Source organism: Myodes glareolus, chromosome 19, assembly GCF_982192425.1.
Source record: "Myodes glareolus chromosome 19, mMyoGla1.1, whole genome shotgun sequence".
In the NCBI taxonomy this organism is placed as follows: domain Eukaryota; kingdom Metazoa; phylum Chordata; class Mammalia; order Rodentia; family Cricetidae; genus Myodes; species Myodes glareolus.
In genome coordinates, this window is record NC_142044.1 from 27349529 (window position 1) to 27367302 (window position 17774).

Below are 17774 nucleotides of genomic sequence, written 5' to 3' on the forward strand. Positions count from 1 at the left end.
CAATTCTTCCTCCAAACTAGAGCCTGAGTAATCTTTCAAAAAATGTAAATCCTTCTATTCTTTAAGACACATTGAAGGTCTTGTGTTGTCTTATTTAAACACACAGGCTCCTAGATATACCTTGACGGCTCTTCATGCCCCAGCCCTGCTTCTCCCGACCCACGGAAGCCCACCAAAACCTCCCACTCTGCTCAGCCACACTGATCCTCTCTGATTCTTCTAGGGAACTGTGGTCTCCCTCTTCCGCCTGCTTCTGCCACTTGCCAACCCTCTCCAAGTGAATCCTCTCTCCTCCTGAGGCCTCAGCACTGATGACTACCACTTCCCTGATGAGTCTTTTTTTTTTTTTTGTAAATTTTATTAAATTATAAAAGTTTCCATTTCCGCCCCCCCTCCCAACACCCTCCCACTCCCCCCCCTCCCCCCCTCCTTCCCCTCCGTCCCCCAGGGCAGTCAGGGTTTCCTGCCCTGTGGGAAGCTCCAGCTCCCTCCCCCTTCCTCCAGGTCCAGGAAGGCGAGCGTCCAAACAGACTGGATCCCCAAAATCCAGCATATGCAGAGGAAACAGGTCCCAGTGTCATAGTCAATGGCTTTTCAGAAAGACCCCGGGCCAGCCACAGTCAGAGAATCCGGCCAAATTCCGAGAATCTGGCTAGATCACGTCCTCGTTCAGTCCCAGTCCGACTGGCCCTGGTAAATTCTCATCAGATCCGTTCCCTTGTATCAGTGGGTGATAGCATCCCTCGCAGTACTGATTTCGTCTTTCATGTTCCTCCTCCTTCCGCTCCCCCTCCGGACCTTGGGGGGCTCAATCCGTTGCTCCAATGTGGGCCTCCGACTGCATAGCTGTCCTTCGCCAGACGAAGGATCTATGGTGATAAGCAAAATATACATCAGTATGGTTATGGGCCACGGCCGATTCAGGCACCCTCTCCTCTGTCCAGAGAGCAATCTGGGGGATTTCTCCTTGGACCTGGGATCCCATATATAATCAAGTCTCCTGTAAACCCTAAAATGGCTCCCTTAGTTGAAATATATTCTCCCCTGATCCCATATTCATCCCCCTGATGAGTCTTATATTGCTGGATTCCCTCACCAGAGTGCTTATGATATTTCATTTTAATACATGTATAATATTTGCCCTCAAAAGTGTTCTCTCTCTAAGGGGGCCTATGTCTGTCAGGCTTACCTTGTGTTCCCACCGTTTTCCACAGTACCAAAAATACACTGAGAAGTCAATAAGGACCACATTTCTCCCAGCAGGATATGAATGTCTTGAAATTGTTGAACAGTATCAACCCTTTGCCCCTTTGTTTGGGGTGTAATTAAGTGCTAAGTGAATAATTATTGTATTTTAGAACAAGAATGGAACTAGATACAAGATAACCAGGTAAATTCCATGCTTGTTCCTTACTGATACAATCTTGAGCAGGTCCCCCTCTGTCTTAGGGTTTGTTTTCTCACCTGCAAACTAGGCTGTGTGGAAGCATCGCACCAAAGTGGAAGGCAGAAGTGTGCTTTGCAGTGATTAATAGGCAGCAGTAGAATTGGCCAGAAGAGACAGGAAGACTTAGGGATGGAAAGGCCCGGGCAAAAATCAGCAAACAGCTGAAAAGTAAGTCTGTAGAAGAGATAAGCACCAGAGTGCATTCCTTGTATCCCTTCTCAGCCCCCAAGAGCATGTAAGGTGTTATAGGTGTTTTATCAGCTAGAATAACCACTCATGTGGAGTGGGTCTCATTTCTCTCACAGAGAAAAGTACTAAGCCAAAATGATATCCATCTCATCCAAGTCCCTAGTTTCTGTTTTCTTCCTTGTCCTGCCCTGCCTCTATGGAAGGAGACCACAAAGACTTGAAGTGTGTGTGTGTGTGTGTGTGTGTGTGTGTGTGTGTGTGCGCACATGCATGCACGCATACGTCTGTTCATGCCAGTCCAGCACCTGGAAGATTTGGTATGCGGTCATTGTTCCCTGGAGATGGTTTGGTTCTCATGCTTGGCTGCAGGTATTGAGCTAGATCCCCATCTAGTCCCGGGATTCAATATGGAAAGATGAAAGGCTATAGCCAAGCTTGTTTTCCTTAAGCTATAATTCCTATGTTACTTGCATATTTCTGTGAGACAAACTGACTGATTTTGGGTTCTACAAATATACCAAGAGGGTTATGTGATCTTCATATTTGTCTTAGCTAGGGTTCTGTTGCTGTGAAGAGATACCCTGGCTACAGCACCTCTTATAAGGGAAACATTTAACTTAATTGGGCCTGGCTTACAGCTCAGAGCTTTAGTCCATTGCTGTTATGGTGGTAAGCATGTCAGCACATGGGCAGACATGGTGCTGGAGAGGTAGCCAAGGGTTTTACATCTGGGTCAGCAAGCAGCAGGAAGAGAGAGCGACACTGGACCTGGTTTGAGCTTCAGTAACCTCAAAAGTCACCCCCTTTGGCACACTTCCTCCAACAATGCCACTCTCCTATGGGCCAATGGGGGCCATTTTCACTCAAATCGTCACAATATTTAAACTTGGTTCCTGCTGAGTCTCAGCCTCATAGAGGGTGAGAGGTATATTCACTTCTCAGTTGACCAATTACTCTATAGTTACCCCGTCATTATCGTCATTAATGGCAGCCAACCCTGTGCCCAGGGTGGGTCTAAAGCTGTCCTTACAATGCTTCTGGTCTGTGTTGAGAACTAGAGAACAGACACAGAGAACTTAGGCCATTTACTTACATGTATGCAGTTGGCCCCGGCCCTGACCTCACTGCTGTCTTTCTTGCTTTCCCTGAACGCAGCTTTAGTCCTAGCTCGATGACTCACTCTCCAGATGTTGGGAAGTGGAGATGTTGAAGCTTGTCCTTTCCTCTTGGGCCAGCACACAGTGTGTCTCCTCCTATAAGACAGAAACTGACTTGGCATTTGAACCACTTTAAGGCATGAACAGGAAGGGTTGACACAAAGCAGACACATGTATTAGAGACCCTCCTAAAGTCCTTTGGGATCCTTGCATGTGCCTGTCATTTCCACGTTGAGTAGGGTGGTGGGGAGGTTTCTGATCTGGAGTTTGAAACTTGATTTTCTGCATCTGCCCGACTGTTACCGGGTGAGTGGCTGGTTGGGCAGGACACTCGCTGCCTGCTCTGAGGCTTGGCATCTTCCTTGCCATAGGGTTTAAATGAGATAATGATAAGAAGAAGTTCAGTGCCTTATGAATATTCAATAATTAGACAAATTGTTTTTTTTTAAATGTAGGCATAGGTTTTTGTCATAAGTTGTCATTAGGACAGTGTTTCTTGGGCTTTCCCTTATGTCTGATACCATTCTTTTTCTTTCCTACCAAACCCATAAGCAAATATGAGACATGCAGACACAAACTCCCTATGGGAATTCTTAGGAGGGTTATTAACTCAGCCATTTTCCATTAACCAAAATAAATAGTCCAGAAACATCTGGGACACATGCATCAGGAATCTGCTCTGTGCTGGCATTTCATTTTTAAACACAAAGCCACGTTGGACTTACTTCTATGTCCTTGAAAAAGCGGGAGGGTTTCTAAGCCTGCCAGGACTTCCTCTGCTTCCTCTCCCATTTCCACTCCTGAAATGCACAGCCGAGGAACATTTGGGTGGGCTGCTAATGAAAATCTATCCCTGGCTGGGGACAATGCCCTTTCTGCCAGCTCTCAGGCCTGTGTAGTGAGCCCTGAATCCCTAGGACCGGGGGACCTGGACTGGGCGTGGCTGCTGGAACCTTAGCATCTCAGGGGGTTGGTGTCTACAGGCTGCACTGTACATCCTGCAGAGAAAGGATCATTCAGATGAAGCCTTCTTCCGTTAGAAACTTTCAAAAGTTTACCTTTGGGTCCTTGCTCCAGTGTTCTCTATTCCCAGGCAGATCTGAGGGACTGAAACAGCGTCTATTAGCTGAGATATGACTCAGCTCACAGAGTTGGTCTCCTGGGGCTTCATGGGCTCTGGACGATGCAAATATGTTTGATGATTCTGCCCTGTGCTGTGGGAGATGAGACGGGGACATGGGAACGATGCTGTCTGATGAGCCGTTGGACCTCATCAGCCTCATGCCTCAACCCTCAAAGGCGCTGCTTCAAGGTTAGGTCTCACAAGGGCAAGGGCTTCTGAGGTCATCTCCGGTGAGGTTCTAGTTTACAGACCTGGAGTCCGAGGCATAGCGAGAGGAAGTGATGTGTGCCGAGTGACTGGTTTTTTGAGGTGCAAGCTCCCTCGCAGTTTTGGAAGGATGGGAGGGGGAACCATTTAAGGAGCGTGATGTGCCAGGCTCCCCCCTGCTTTCATATGATCAGATGTGGTATCTTACCAAAGGATAAAGAAGTGGAGGACAAGCCTGGATGTTCACGGCATATGTGTGCAACCATGTGTTCATGGGAGTGTGGGTTACATAACTAAGAAAAAACGTTCATTATTCTCCTAAGAAAAGAACCTTTTCAGTGGGCTGAGGAGAGCTGGAGGAAAGGAAGAATTTGGAGGATATGGGGAGAAAGGGTAGGAGGGGATTGCCACTCAAAGAAGGAAGGGTGCTGGGGGTGGGGACAAAAGTCAGGAGCTTAGGGATTCTTTGGACAAAAAGCATTTTTATTTTTATGTGACGTGACTGACTTTACTACTCATTCTGCAAACGGCACTGGGGCTGTCTAATTCATCACTATGCCTGTGCACCGTGAGAACACCAGTCAACTGCTGAATAGAAGGAATCACCCTCCCTGAGACTCTTTCAGCTGTTAATGGAGTGCTTTCCACCTCCAGCACTACCATCCTCTCCATCATCTTCCAGTGTCTCTCTGCAGGTTCACAACTGCTGCCGGGTGAGCCTCCAGGAAGTCCATTTCCATCTTGACACCGTTGTCCAATACTTCCCCATGGTGTAGGAAGGCCAAGAGTTTGGGAGGAGACATCCTTAGCTATTGGCTTCTAGATCTTGACATCCTGTCTAGAACTATCGAGCAGATGACGATGTAATGGCTAGGACTCTATTGTGGTCAATAAGATAATGGAAGCATGGTGAGGCAAGGGGATTAAGCCCATCTATCTACCAACTGCCTCTCATGATTCCAGCATCCGTGGAAATGCCCTTCTCTGTGCAGGGATGGCCTGGTCATGTGTGAAGTTTCACCAGACCACCTCTACTGGCCCTTCTCCGACTTTTCAATTCTTTCAGTCCCCTCAGGCCACCCTGAAGAACCAAGTTCTCGCTTCACTAGTCCTTTGTTCTAGTGAAGGACTAGTCATCTCTTCCTAGTCCTCTGTTCTCCTAGCTCTCTGCCCACTTGGTTCCCTGAGGTTCTAGGTTATGAGATGTTATTTCAGTCAACTAATCCATACTGAACACACTCTGAGCCAACAATAGCCAGTTTCCCAAACCTGAAAGTTAGCTGAAAACTCTGTCCCAGGGAGGAGGACGTTGTCTCCACTGCAGTGACGATGGTAGATGATACCCAGGGGAGATAATCTTGCGTTACTTTTTAAGTAACGAGTGATTGGACCTGGAACCTTCCTTGTTGCTTGAGGAAGATGATGGGTTTCAGTGGAAGAAGTATGAACCCTGAGAGCTGGCTGCCTTGGTTCTGCCAGTTGCCTAACTTTGACCTCATGTGGGTTATTTTTCTTCTTAAAGGAGGAATGACCAAGATATCCTCTAGAGTTCTGCTTGGCAGTGACTTTCTGTGACGTCTAGTGGGTCGGGTCCATGAAACAAACACCATCTGTAAGTTGAGGTCCCAACCCAGAGAAGAGTCTTGGTTGATTTTTCTCTAACCCTCTCCAAGGTCTGCAGCTGCCCTTGGTTTCTCAGTCAGGAGTTCAGCCACCACCCCTCCATGCCGACAGCACGATCTGGGATTCATTTTCTTCCAGACACAAGAGCCAAGAAAGTCAATCGTGTCTTACTCGTGATCAGCCTGAAGCTCTGGTTCCTCACAAACAAGGTCATGTGAATCCAGGGCTGGAGGGGCTACTGTATCCTGACACCAAGGCAGCAATGCATGCTAGCTTATGGCTAGCAAACCAGGGACACCCAGTATTATTTTCAAGATTGAAGCAGAATGCGCTCCAGGCCTGGGCACAGTAGGTGGTCTCTGTTTCTGCATCATAAATCATTGGAGTAACTGTTTTTGCTGGCCCCTCTTATGACCCAGTGTAATGTTGGGATTGGAAGGATGATGGAGGGGGGCGTTTCCTCTGCTTCTGATCTCCAGGGTCTATAAATCTCTGCTTACAGCTTCTCAGGGACCACATGTGATGTAGCAAGCCGAGCAGTTGAAGCTTTCCAGGTGCTTTGGCAAGTTCTTTGCTTCGAAGGCTGTGTGACCTTGACCCAACCACCTGCGTATTTATGAACCGTATTTTCTCATCTGTAACAAGGGATGGGGGTTTGAACAGATCATTCTCTATGATCTCTCCGTTTGTATTTGGGACCTCAGTGATTCTATGAGAATCGTGGCACCAACTGTAAGGTTCTCAAGCCCCCTTGCAACCTGGTCTCCTGCCAACTTTACACCTCCCCTCCAGCCGACCTTCCATCCCTCTCCTTGTCTGCACCTTTCTCCTCGATGTGGCAATTCCTTTGAACTTTTGTCCACCTGGATATTCCCCCCTCTCTAAACCTCTATGTGTTAAAGCCTTCCTCTCCCTCAAACCTAATTTCTATTCCACTTTCTCTGTAGAATCTTTCTAATCTCTTGACGACCTAATGAATGATGAACCTTGTCCTCTGGATGCTTCCACCATGTAGGGGGTGACATCACTGGGGTGCTTATGTAAAGGGCCTGCCCTGGACTCACGCCCCATTATCACACAAACTCCTTAAAGCCTTAATCACCAGAGGCTCAGCATGTGCCTCCGTGTGTACACAGCTCATCTGAAACAGGGTTTTCACCCATGTCTGGTAATCACCTTTCCCAGGTTAATGTTTAAACTCTCTCTTCTGATAGTTACCAGTCAGATTGGATGGGATCTATTCTAAGACCTTGTCTAGAGCAGTGGTTCTCAACCTGGGGGCCGCGAACCTTTGGGGAGTCAAGTAACTCTTTCACAGGGGTCGCCTAAGACCATTGGAAAACACAGGTACTTACATTATGGTTCATCACAGTATCAAAATTGCAGTTGTGAAGTAGCAACAAAACTAATTTTATTATTGGGGGTCACCACAACATGAGGAACTGTATTAAAGGGTCGTAGCATTACGAAGAATGAGAACCACTGCTTTAGAGGAAAAGCATCTTGCTGTATGAAGGAGCTCCAAGTCAAGCCTCAAAGTGATCTTCAGGATCAAACCACTCCATATGTTTGGATTGGGCTACAAGAGGTGTTTCCATATCAGAAGAGTCAAAGGGAAACCTGGGGAGAAGACTTAGTCAGTAGAGTTCTTATGTACAACCTTGAGAACCTGAGTTTGATCTTCAGAACCCAAGTTAAAAAAAAAATCTAGGTGTGTGGTGGTGTACTTGTAATCCCAGAGCTGGAGACAGTAGGATCTTGGGGGTTTGCTGGCCATGTGGGGGTTTGCTGTTCATCCACTCTAGTGATTGGTGAGCGTCAGGTTCAGTGTGTGATCTTGCCTCAGAAACATGAGATGAAGTGATTGAAGATGCCCAATGTCAGCTTCCAGTCTATGCATGCAGGTACAAGCGTGTTCACCTTTCACCTTCCTAGGCTTGTATAAATACACACACACACACACACACACACACACACACACACACACACACACACCATATGCAAAGAGCAAAACCTCAGGTCTTCAGTGAATACTAGTGATCATTACAAAAGCCATTCCTCTGCATCCCCTGTCATAAGCCAGGGAAGAATGGATGGTTTCAGACTTGATGTAGGAGGAAGGATATTTCGTTTTAAGAGTTTAGTGAGGTCACAAACCAGGGAATGTTCCAGCTCACTCTCACATCAGCTCACTACAAAGAGCCTGAGCCAATAATGTCACTAGAATTGTTAGGAGCAGAGGCTGGGTCTTGGAAGCTCTAACAAGCTAGACTCGGCCACTTGTTCTCAATAGCAAGGCATGCGCAATGAGGAGCCAGAGGCTTTATTCAATGTGGCCACATTGGGAAGAGAAACAAATACCGACACCCAGTGACATTCTCCCCTCAGCACAGGTCCATCTTCAGGGTATTGACATGAGGTTTAGGTTTAAATGGAGTGGATAAAGTACATGTAACTAAGCAGTTCTGGTTAGGGTGTGTTCCCACCTCTCGGTGAACCATGGTTGTCTAGGCACCAGTCTGTCCTGCAAGGTAATCTAACAAATTGTTAGGATCCTGTAAAATCTTTCTGGGAGAAAAGTTCTCTATCTGCCTGACATGGTTTTTCAGACTTTTCCTTCTCCCAGCATGAGATTCCTGCGGAAATTCCAATTAATTGGAGACTAGTGTCTTCAAATCTTATAGATGGAGGGCCCAACTCATCTTTTGTAAAAGTATCTTTGCTTCTGTCAGGACAGTTCCTGATTCTTGAAGTCTTGTCCTATTACTTCTGATATCTGTAGCACTGTCTGAAGCCTATACCATGCCCAGGAGCCAGGCCTGCTGCATATATTATTGTCTTTAACTCCTTCATCAAAGGCTCAAAGGACATGCCTGGGGCCAAACCTAGGAAATAGAAGGGATGGGATTTGAACCGAAGACTGTGCTTTTATCTCTGTACAGATTTGCTTCCTGGGGCAGAGCCTAGCCTGTCCTCATCTCTGTGCTGAGCCAGCTTGTTACAAGGCTGAAGGAGGCTGAGGTACCCAGATGTGTGTGGCAATTCCAGAGAACTGTGAAAGGCTCTGAGATCTTTGCATTCAAGGCCCCATTGGGCACAGGAGCAACAACTGACCATGGTCCATTCCTTGTTTCATCTATTTGATAAGGAGAAGAGTTTAAAATGAAGACTTGGGCATGTTTAAAAGGCTAAATTAGTTGGGTAGAGTGGCCAGGAGAGTTTCTTGCAGAATAAGAGGCCAGGAAGAATGATGGAAACTTAGCTAGGTCTAATCTCACATATGTGAAATTCACCTGATCACCACTACTTGCTTCCTTTCATGCCCCCCCCCACCATGACTGTTGCTGCATCATCCCATAACCAACAAAATCCACTGCCAACACACGATGATGATGATAATGGTATCCTCTCAGCCTCCCCACGAAGGCCAGCGTCCCCAGCCTCATATCACCCAGCACTAGGACACACATGTCTGTTTCTACTGTCATAGCCAGCTGCTCCATCCCTTCACGACCGCTCTGAGATCATCAAGCCCCTTCTGCCACATGATCATCCTGTATTACTTCCATTACCATCTCCAGCACACTGTGGCGACTGCAAACATCGCCAATCACATCTGCCACTCTGGAAAGTCCATTTTGAAAACTCTACCACTTTGTTTGTACATTTAAATATGAATTTCAGATGTTCTTTTAGACCAAACACGGTCTTTGCTTTCTCCTTTCCACTGTCTGGCTCCAAAAGCTCTGCCTGTATCTGTCTCCACACCAAGCCAGAGACCCTCTTCTGCCTTCCTTTGCTTCTGTCTCTGTATACATCCTCAAACATGGAGTTTCTTTTTCAGTCCTGTAAAAGGAACCTGGTTATTCCTCTGCAATCAAGGGTCTCTTGGCACTCTGAGGCTGTTAACCTTTTTACCTGGCTGCAACAACCATATATGACAGACTTTATCACTGATAATACCTTGGAGTATCTCATGCATACCAGCTCATCATCCACTGCAGGAGGTAAGTGAAGGGTTTAAACTTTCCCATTTCATAGCTGAATTTAGGTCTCAGTTCCCTGGGAGGGGCAAACAGGTATCTGTCCCAACAAAGGACCATTATCAACAAATTACATTCAGGGATAAGGGAAAGAACCCGAACAAGGCCTAAGGCAGTCCCACAATGTCTTAAGGGCAGTTCCTGCAACACCCTTGAAAGTTACCCAAGTATGTCCAAAGATAAAACCTGGGCTAATTAAAAGTGTTTTAATGTAACTGCTGCTTGCTTAAGCATTTGTGCTGGAGATGACCTAACTGTCCCTGAACTCCCCCTAACTATGCTTAAAAGGAGCCTGCATGCTCTGCTACAGGTGAACGAACCCTACTTATGCTGGCTCTTTCCGCAGAATAAACGCTCCTCGCTCTTACATACTACTTGAGTTCAGGGCCTTCAGCCAGTGTTTGCTCAGACCTTTCACAGGTGGGCAATCAGGTGACCAAGCATTCTTCCCAGTTCCTACGTCACTATTGTGACTTGCTGGTGGAGGTGACTATAGCTGATTGCCGGAACTCTTTTGTGGTATGGGCTGCTAGGTGATCGCCGAGGGAAAGCAAAGCGTCAGTGGCAAGGTGCCCTTTCCATTCTGTTCCTTCTAGAAAGCAGCAGCAGCTTCTACTTCAGTTTCAAAGCCTGGTGGCCTTTGGGGGGTGGGTGGGGGGACAGACAAAACCTTCTATGCCTCTTCAGGCATGAGTCATTGGTCTTTTTGTGATTGTCCCCTGTTTTAAGAACATGGTAATTATGGAATCTGGGAGTGCAGCTGTCCTTGGGGTATGCCTCAAACCATCTGGTCCCCAAGATGTTCCCAAGTTACTTTTGTACTCAGTGGGCTTTTGTGATTGCCTTGCGAATTCACCTGAGCCCCCCATTGCCCGCCTGCTCATTGCCCTCCATTGTGTCTTTGGCCTGTTCTTCCTCATCTGCTGTACTAGACAGGCTTGCCTGGTGGTGTTGAGGTCATCGCATTAGGCACTATCCCAGGAACAATGATCATAGTGATATTTTTAGAGGCGGCCACACGAGGCTATGGAAATAGGACTCTGTTCAGTATTCATGCCTGGGATTCAGATCTGGGCTCATGAGTTGGTAAGTGTCCTGAGCCCGAGGGGCATCAATTTCCCATGAGCCCAGGGAGCATAATGGTACTACCCAGAGAATTATGGTGATTAAATGAAACAACAAAGTCTTTGATTTAGAGCAATTCCACAGCACTTACTAGATCCTTCTTTTTTAAAAAAAAGTCAATTTACTTCCCACTCCTCTTGAGCTTTTATTCTAGCATCTTGATTGGAGAGAAATAAAGTGCAGCTGAGATTGCTTTCATGAGAAACTAAGGGACAATGTTTCTCAAGTAATTACCTCTGAAGGAGAGCTTACCTAGGAGGAAGGATATTTACTTGAGAGGTGACTTAGTCCCCGGGTGATTGCCGCCTCCTGTATCCCTCATTCTGGGGGAGGGTTGCAGATGTGGTCTCTAGCCTCTGTGTGGCTCTCTCTACAGTGGAGACCACCTGCTATTTTGCCCACACCCATCAGATAGCTCTCAGGACAAGGAGCAAGCAGACTAAGCGGCTCTGGACACATCAGTTGGAGAAATACCACTGTCTCTTGTGTCTCTGAGGTCTAGGTTGAATTCTTTTCATATTCTCAGCTGACTCTCCAGTATTGACAAGTCACTTCTCTCATTGCACCTCAGTTTCTTTATCTCCAAATGGATTTGACAAGCGCTACTCATCTCCAAGATAATTGAAATGAAAAAGAAGCAAAGACCTGATTCCAAATTGCTTTAGAATGAAGGGTGAATTGCAGTAGATAAAGGACAAGTCCAGGGACAGGACTTCAGATATTCTTTGGTGGTTCTATTACCAGCATTAGTGGCTCCATCCCATGGTGCTTGCTGCCTTCATAATTAGGCTGGTTTCTTTCATTTATCACATGTAGGGGGTTTCTCAGAACCAACCTATGTCATCTTGGATTAGATCCTTCAGGCTAACGTAGCCACCCCTGGGTCAACCCCTATAACAAGATGATTTTCTCCCCCCTCTGAAGCTGTACCAGCATTACTCAAAGCGTCTGCTAGGCGTTGAGGGATGTGTGAGAGAACAATGTTGGAAAACAATTATCAGATTGGGGATTTTAAGGGATTAAGAAATTGCCATAATATTTCAGCTGACTTTTCAGTATTGACTCTGGTAGGTGGAAATGCAAGATGTCCCAACATCAGGAGCAGAACTATCCCTCTTGATACACACCAAATCTAGCTCCTGACCATTACTCACCTCCAATTTCCTGTACTATTATCCATTACCTGCCTGGCACTGTTATTAATTTATACAGCTGGGTCGATAATGATCCTGCTTGCTTATTCATTTTCTAACCCCCAAATCTGGAACTGTTACTTGCATGGACCGTAAAAAGACTTTTCCAATATTAGCCTAAAGATTTTTCAGATTATGGAGGTGGGCCCTAAATGTAATTACAGTATCCTCCTTAGAGTGATGTGGAGAAAGCGAATGGTGCTGAAAGCAGAGTTTGAAGTGTTATATTTTGAAGCTGATTGGACACAAGTCAAGAAACACACGACTGCTGGAAGCTTCCAAAGCCAAAGAGACCAACTGTACCTGCTCACAGTCTCCAGAAGAAATCGATCCTACTAATACCTTTGGTTTAATAATTTGGATTCTAGACTCCAACCTTTAGAACACAGCAGAATGGATCTGCATTATTTAAGCCACCACACCGTGCTGTTTCCTCATAGCAGCTATAGGAAAGTTATACAAAATAAGTGAGCTAGTTGCTCAGTTAAGTGTTTTCTACTATTTTACAGAGCGCTCACAATGATGGTTGGTATTTGTGGGAGTCAATCTTTATTGTCATCGACTGGATTTGGAATCACTGGGTTTAGACTTGGGAGGCACAGTTCTGTCACTTACAGAAAGGCTTATCTGAAGGAGGCGTGACTCACTCCTCCCTCAATGTGGGCGGCAGCAACATGTGAGGTCCCAGATCTAATTAAAGGGAAAAGGAGACAATCAACAAAATGCCAGCCTTTCCCCCTCTCTGCTTCTTCACCCACCTTGGCCTCCTGACAATGGGAAACTGACCCCTCTGAACCTCAGCCCAAACAAACCCTTCCCCCTCTTAAGTAGTGTCTGTCAGGTGTTTTGCCACATGAAGAAGAAAAGTAACAAACATAATGGTAATTATTATCATTAGTGCTTAATTCATAAACGCCCAGACAGAATAGAAAAGACGTGACGCGGTTTTCATAACACGCAGCCTTCAGATGCGGGACGAAGCCAGGGAGTACAGACACCGGAGGGTGGGAACAGGAGCTGCCGCAGAGTTCTCCGCTCAGAGAACAGTTCCTGCTCTTTTCCTCCCCGCCTGGCACGTGGTTGTCAGTCTGGGGCTTCATCAACACATCAGGTTTCCACTGTTCTGAACTTCATCCTTATGCCTGACTCTGTCCTGCTGGTGAGCATCACTGCCTGCCTCCTCCCTGTCTTCTCACCTCAGTGGGTAAGCATTGTTTTCTCTGCCTTGTCTCCAAAGTCTCTTATCTAAAGCAGTCACTGGAATCTGTTAGTTCCTGTGGTTGACTGTTTTATTGGCCTCGTTAAAGGCAATGTAGTCAGGCAAGCCGTCTTAGTTAGGGTTACTCACTAAGTAACTGTAATGTGAAGCACCATTAATAAAAACTCAGGGATAGAAATTGGGGTTCAACCTGAAGACCAGAAAAGCAAAGTAGCTAGCCACTAACTCTTACCTCAGCATCAGTCCAAAAATGGTTATCCTGCCTCCAGGAATCTCAGAATGAGACGAAGTCTGAGAGCTGTCTCCTCCCGTTTTATAATCTTCCCTAGGGCTGGGATTAAAGGCGTGCACTGCCCAGTTTCTATGGCAACTAGTGTGGCTACAGGGATTAAAGGTGTGTGTTATCACTGTCTGTCTGGCTGTAAGGCTGAACAGTGGGGCTGCTTTACTCTCTGATATCCAGGCAGGCTTTATTGATTAAAATACAAATAAAATATCGCTACAGCAATGAAACACCGTGACCAGAAGCAAGCTGTGGAGGAAAGGGTTTATTTGGTTTGCTCTTCCACATCACTGTTCTTCCACATTACTGTTGTAGGAAGTCAGGACAGGAACTGAAACAGGGCAGGAACCAGGAACTGATACCGAGATCATGGAGGGGAGCTGTTTACTGTCCTGTTCATCAAGACCTGCTTGGCCTGCTTTCAATAGAACACAAGACTACCAGCCCAGGGATGTCCCTACCCACAATGAGCTAGGCTCTCCCACATCAGTCACTAATTAAGAAAATGCCCTATAGGCCTGCATATAACCTGGTCTTAAGGAGGAATTTTCTTAATTGAGGTTCCCTCCTCTCAGATGACTTCAGCGTGTGTCCAGTTGACATAAAACTATCCAGCACACAAGTGTAACAATTACATAAGTGTAATAGAACAATTGCAGGCAACCTGACAATTATTGAGATCCATAACCCCTCTTGGAAGCAACCATCTAATTATCCCCATTCTACAGATGTGAAAGTATAGACCAAGTGAATCCTGGAGCATTGTTCAACTGACTTTGGTTGAAATCAGTTATGGGGGTGGTAGAAGTTGGATCTAAACCTGGGCAGTCAAACCTGGATATGTGTGATCTTAGACCACTGTGCTTTTGTAAGCTGGTCTAAAGGCAGAATGGAAACCAGTGTACTCCAGAGAACAGAACGAAGGTCATTTGAGCACAAGCAGTGTCTGAGAAGTGAGGGATTTATAGCCAGGAGACTGGTGGGCAGAACAAATTGAAAACAAGGAAGCAGTGTGTTCTACCTGCTTGGACGCTGTAATGGTGGGAGGCCTCAGTCACCTGTGTCTGAAAAGTTAGTGTTTCCTCTTACAAATATGCAGGAGCTGGGCATGAAACTGCCTTATAAATTTGGATTCTGAGTTTCATCCAAGGCTCTGACACTGCACCATCCAAAACAGAGAATATTTTGAATTCATTATATCTTGGTTTAATGCCAAGATTTCCCTTACCGAGGACACCTAGAAATATCTTTACATGGTGAACTGTCTGCTTCAAAACATCATCCAACACAGTGAACTTACTAAGCTGCAGTTTTTGCTTTTGTATATGAATTACTTAGCTTGCTAAGTGGAGCAGGAAGTTTTCTGACGGAAGTAAAATAGGTTGTTTGGTGAGAATATGTAGGATATACTTGCTAGTCTTTCTCAGCTATTACAAGTAGCTGAAGTGAGTTAATTACTGCCATCATCGTCCTCTGCTTAGGAAATGCTAATAAATCAAAGGAAGAAAAGAAGACAGGGCTTGAATAATCTTTATCTCTTTATCTATTGAGTCGGTGGAAACAAAAATTATATAGTAAATATGCATAGGGCATAAAGTAGTGGAGGGAAATATATGCCTGTGAATTTGAGTTTTTGTGTCCAGCTGGACTGGCTACACTACCTAGTTATCAAATCATACACTAGTCTAGGTTAATATCTTTCAAATAAAACTTAGATACCACAGTGTATAACCAGATACAAAGGCTTTTAAGATCTTTCTGAATTCATAGCCCTCAACTGTCTGAATTACCAATAGGTCCAAAAGTATAATAAGTCTCATGTGGGTGCTTGTGGTGAATTTTAGAGTCATTTTTATTATTTTCATTTGTGTGAGTCTGTGTGAGTGACTGCCACGTGTGTTTGGAGGACGGTGGAAGCCTGAGATGGAATCAGATTCCCTGGTTGAGCTACAAGTAGTTGGTTGATTATGGGCTCCATGTGGGCTCTGGTGTAGCATGAGGGGCCGGCTTGTTGGGGTTTCTGTCCCACCCAGTACCCCACAACCGGCAAGCCCAAAGAGAAAATCACACACAGGACTCCATAAGATTATAAACTGATTGGCCCATTAGGTCAGGCTTCTTGTTAACTCTTATAACTTATGTTACCCCATTATCCTTATCTACATTAGCCACATGGCTCCGTACCTTTCTCAGCTGGGCAAGTTACATGCTGCCTCTTCAGTGGTCTGCGCAGGAGTGGCGGAGGGAGTTTCCTCCTCCCTAGCCTTATCCTATTCTCATTACCCCGCCTCTACTTCCTGTCTGGTTGACCCGCCTATACTTCTTGCCTGACCAATCAGCGTTTTATTAAAATGTGATTGACAGAATACAGACAATTCTCCCACACCACTCTGGGAACCAATTCTGGTTTGCTAGAAGAGTAACAAGGTCTCTTAACTGCTGAGTCATCTTAAAAAATATTCAAAAGGCTTCTTGGTTTTAGGAAACATTGAGGATCAATAATAGATAGCAGCTGGCTTACAAGAATGTGAACTCTGGACTTAGATGCAGAAGAGAGGCAAGGTTTTCCACACGCATGTGCTCTGATTGTCCATACAATGATTTATGAGCACTAGAGTCACACAGAGATCAAAATAGCACGGACGTTGGTAATACTGTGCTAGGGAAGGCAGCTTGTAATCAAGGCTCAAAAGAACTACACTGGGCCACAGACTGAGCAATTTCGGGGCTGTTCCCATTTCAGCTTTAGATAGAGAATGGTATTGGAGGAGGAGGGAGAGAATAGGACTATGCGAATACTAGTCCAGCCTGCTCGGTGATTCTTGCTTTCAATCTGCTAGTTCCTCTTCTTACGAAATGACCGAAAGGAACCTCCCATTGTACAAGCTGAGGGCTGTTCACTTTAACCTCTCTATACCTCAGTTTCTTTAGCTGGAATTTCAGGGTACCAACAATCCTCATATCCAAGACTGCTTTGTAAGTAAATGAATTAATAGATAAAACCGTTAATGACAGTGCCTGGAAGACAGCAATCAACATCATTATGTTGAGCACATTATAATAATAGAATATAATAAACTAAACCAAGTCCTTCAAATGTTTCACTTAGCCATAAACCAGGCAGCAGTCAAAGAATACAGTGAAGTGAATGGACATACTCCTTCCATTTAAGGCCTTCAGAAAAAGGCCTTATGCTAGAAATATGCTAGGAAGCAATCGATAATGATAAAAATAGTAAAGGGGATGCATGCAAGGGACAACATGGTGATTATTAAATTTTTGTGTCTGTTTGACTGGGTCACGGCGTGCCCAGATATTTGGTAACTTTATTGTGCACATCCCTATAACAGTGTGCTGGGAGGAGATTAGCCTTTGGATTGATGGACTGAGCAAAGCAGTTTTGCTTTCTAATGGGACCTCAGGAACCAGTTGAAAGCCTAACAGAACAAAAAGAGGAAAGTCCTCTTGCCTCACTGTCCTGGAAGCTAGCCATAGGCTTTTCCCTTGTTTTAAGTCTCAAGATGAGAAACTGGCTTTCTCTCAGTTTCTTGCCAAAGTCTCATGCCGGAGACTTGAACCCCTTGACCCTTACCTTAGCAGATAACATGGCAGAATCTGGTTGCCTGGTGAGACAGCAGGTCAAACTAAGGAGGTAGCCATGGGCAATATAAGCAGATGTTTCAAAATGCTGCACTCTGAAGGGGAAAGAAAAATAGTGTTGGCTTTGGGAGGGAGGTGTGACCTCTAGGGAAGGCTAATGCTGAGATATTTTAAGTCTAGATGGAACGGAGAAATAGAGGAAAGGGAGCATGGGGCAGAGAAGAATGTTCATCATCAACATCTTAAGGATACCCATGAAGTCGGAAGCCCGGGTCCTTGATCAGGTGTGTCTAAGACCAGAGGATCCTCGTGATTAGTCTTCTTCTGGCCAGGAGGGAAGGCAACAAGTATAGGAAGGACCCAGGTGGTTGTTTGGTGAGGGCATCAAAACTTTGGGAAATTCCTACTAGATAGCTTCTTGCTCCCCTGAGCAATGGGTGGCAGGTTATCAGCTCATATGAGGGTCAAAGGGTTCACACATGAGAGGCTTGAAAAGAATACGGAACATAGGGATGTAGGGGAGGGGTAATGATTCCCTCAAGGGGAAGGAGGAAGGAGTATGCTG

At 45.6% G+C, this 17774-nt stretch overlaps 2 long non-coding RNA genes across 3 annotated transcripts in view; one reads left to right on the plus strand and one right to left on the minus strand.

Annotated features, from left to right (window-relative positions):
• Positions 1 to 7132: 7132 nt before the first annotated feature.
• LOC148118926 (uncharacterized) lies at positions 7133 to 15905 on the minus strand. Its single transcript, XR_015735609.1, has 3 exons — positions 15794 to 15905; positions 12723 to 12797; positions 7133 to 7366 (listed from the first exon to the last, which is right to left on the minus strand). It is a non-coding gene; the product is annotated as an uncharacterized LOC148118926 (long non-coding RNA).
• The window catches only part of LOC146891077 (uncharacterized), a 120657-nt gene continuing 115877 nt past the window's right edge, over positions 12995 to 17774 (plus strand). For both annotated transcript variants that reach the window (XR_015735611.1, XR_015735610.1), the window contains exon 1: positions 12995 to 13311. This is a non-coding gene — a long non-coding RNA (uncharacterized LOC146891077). The remainder of the gene's footprint in view (positions 13312 to 17774) is intronic.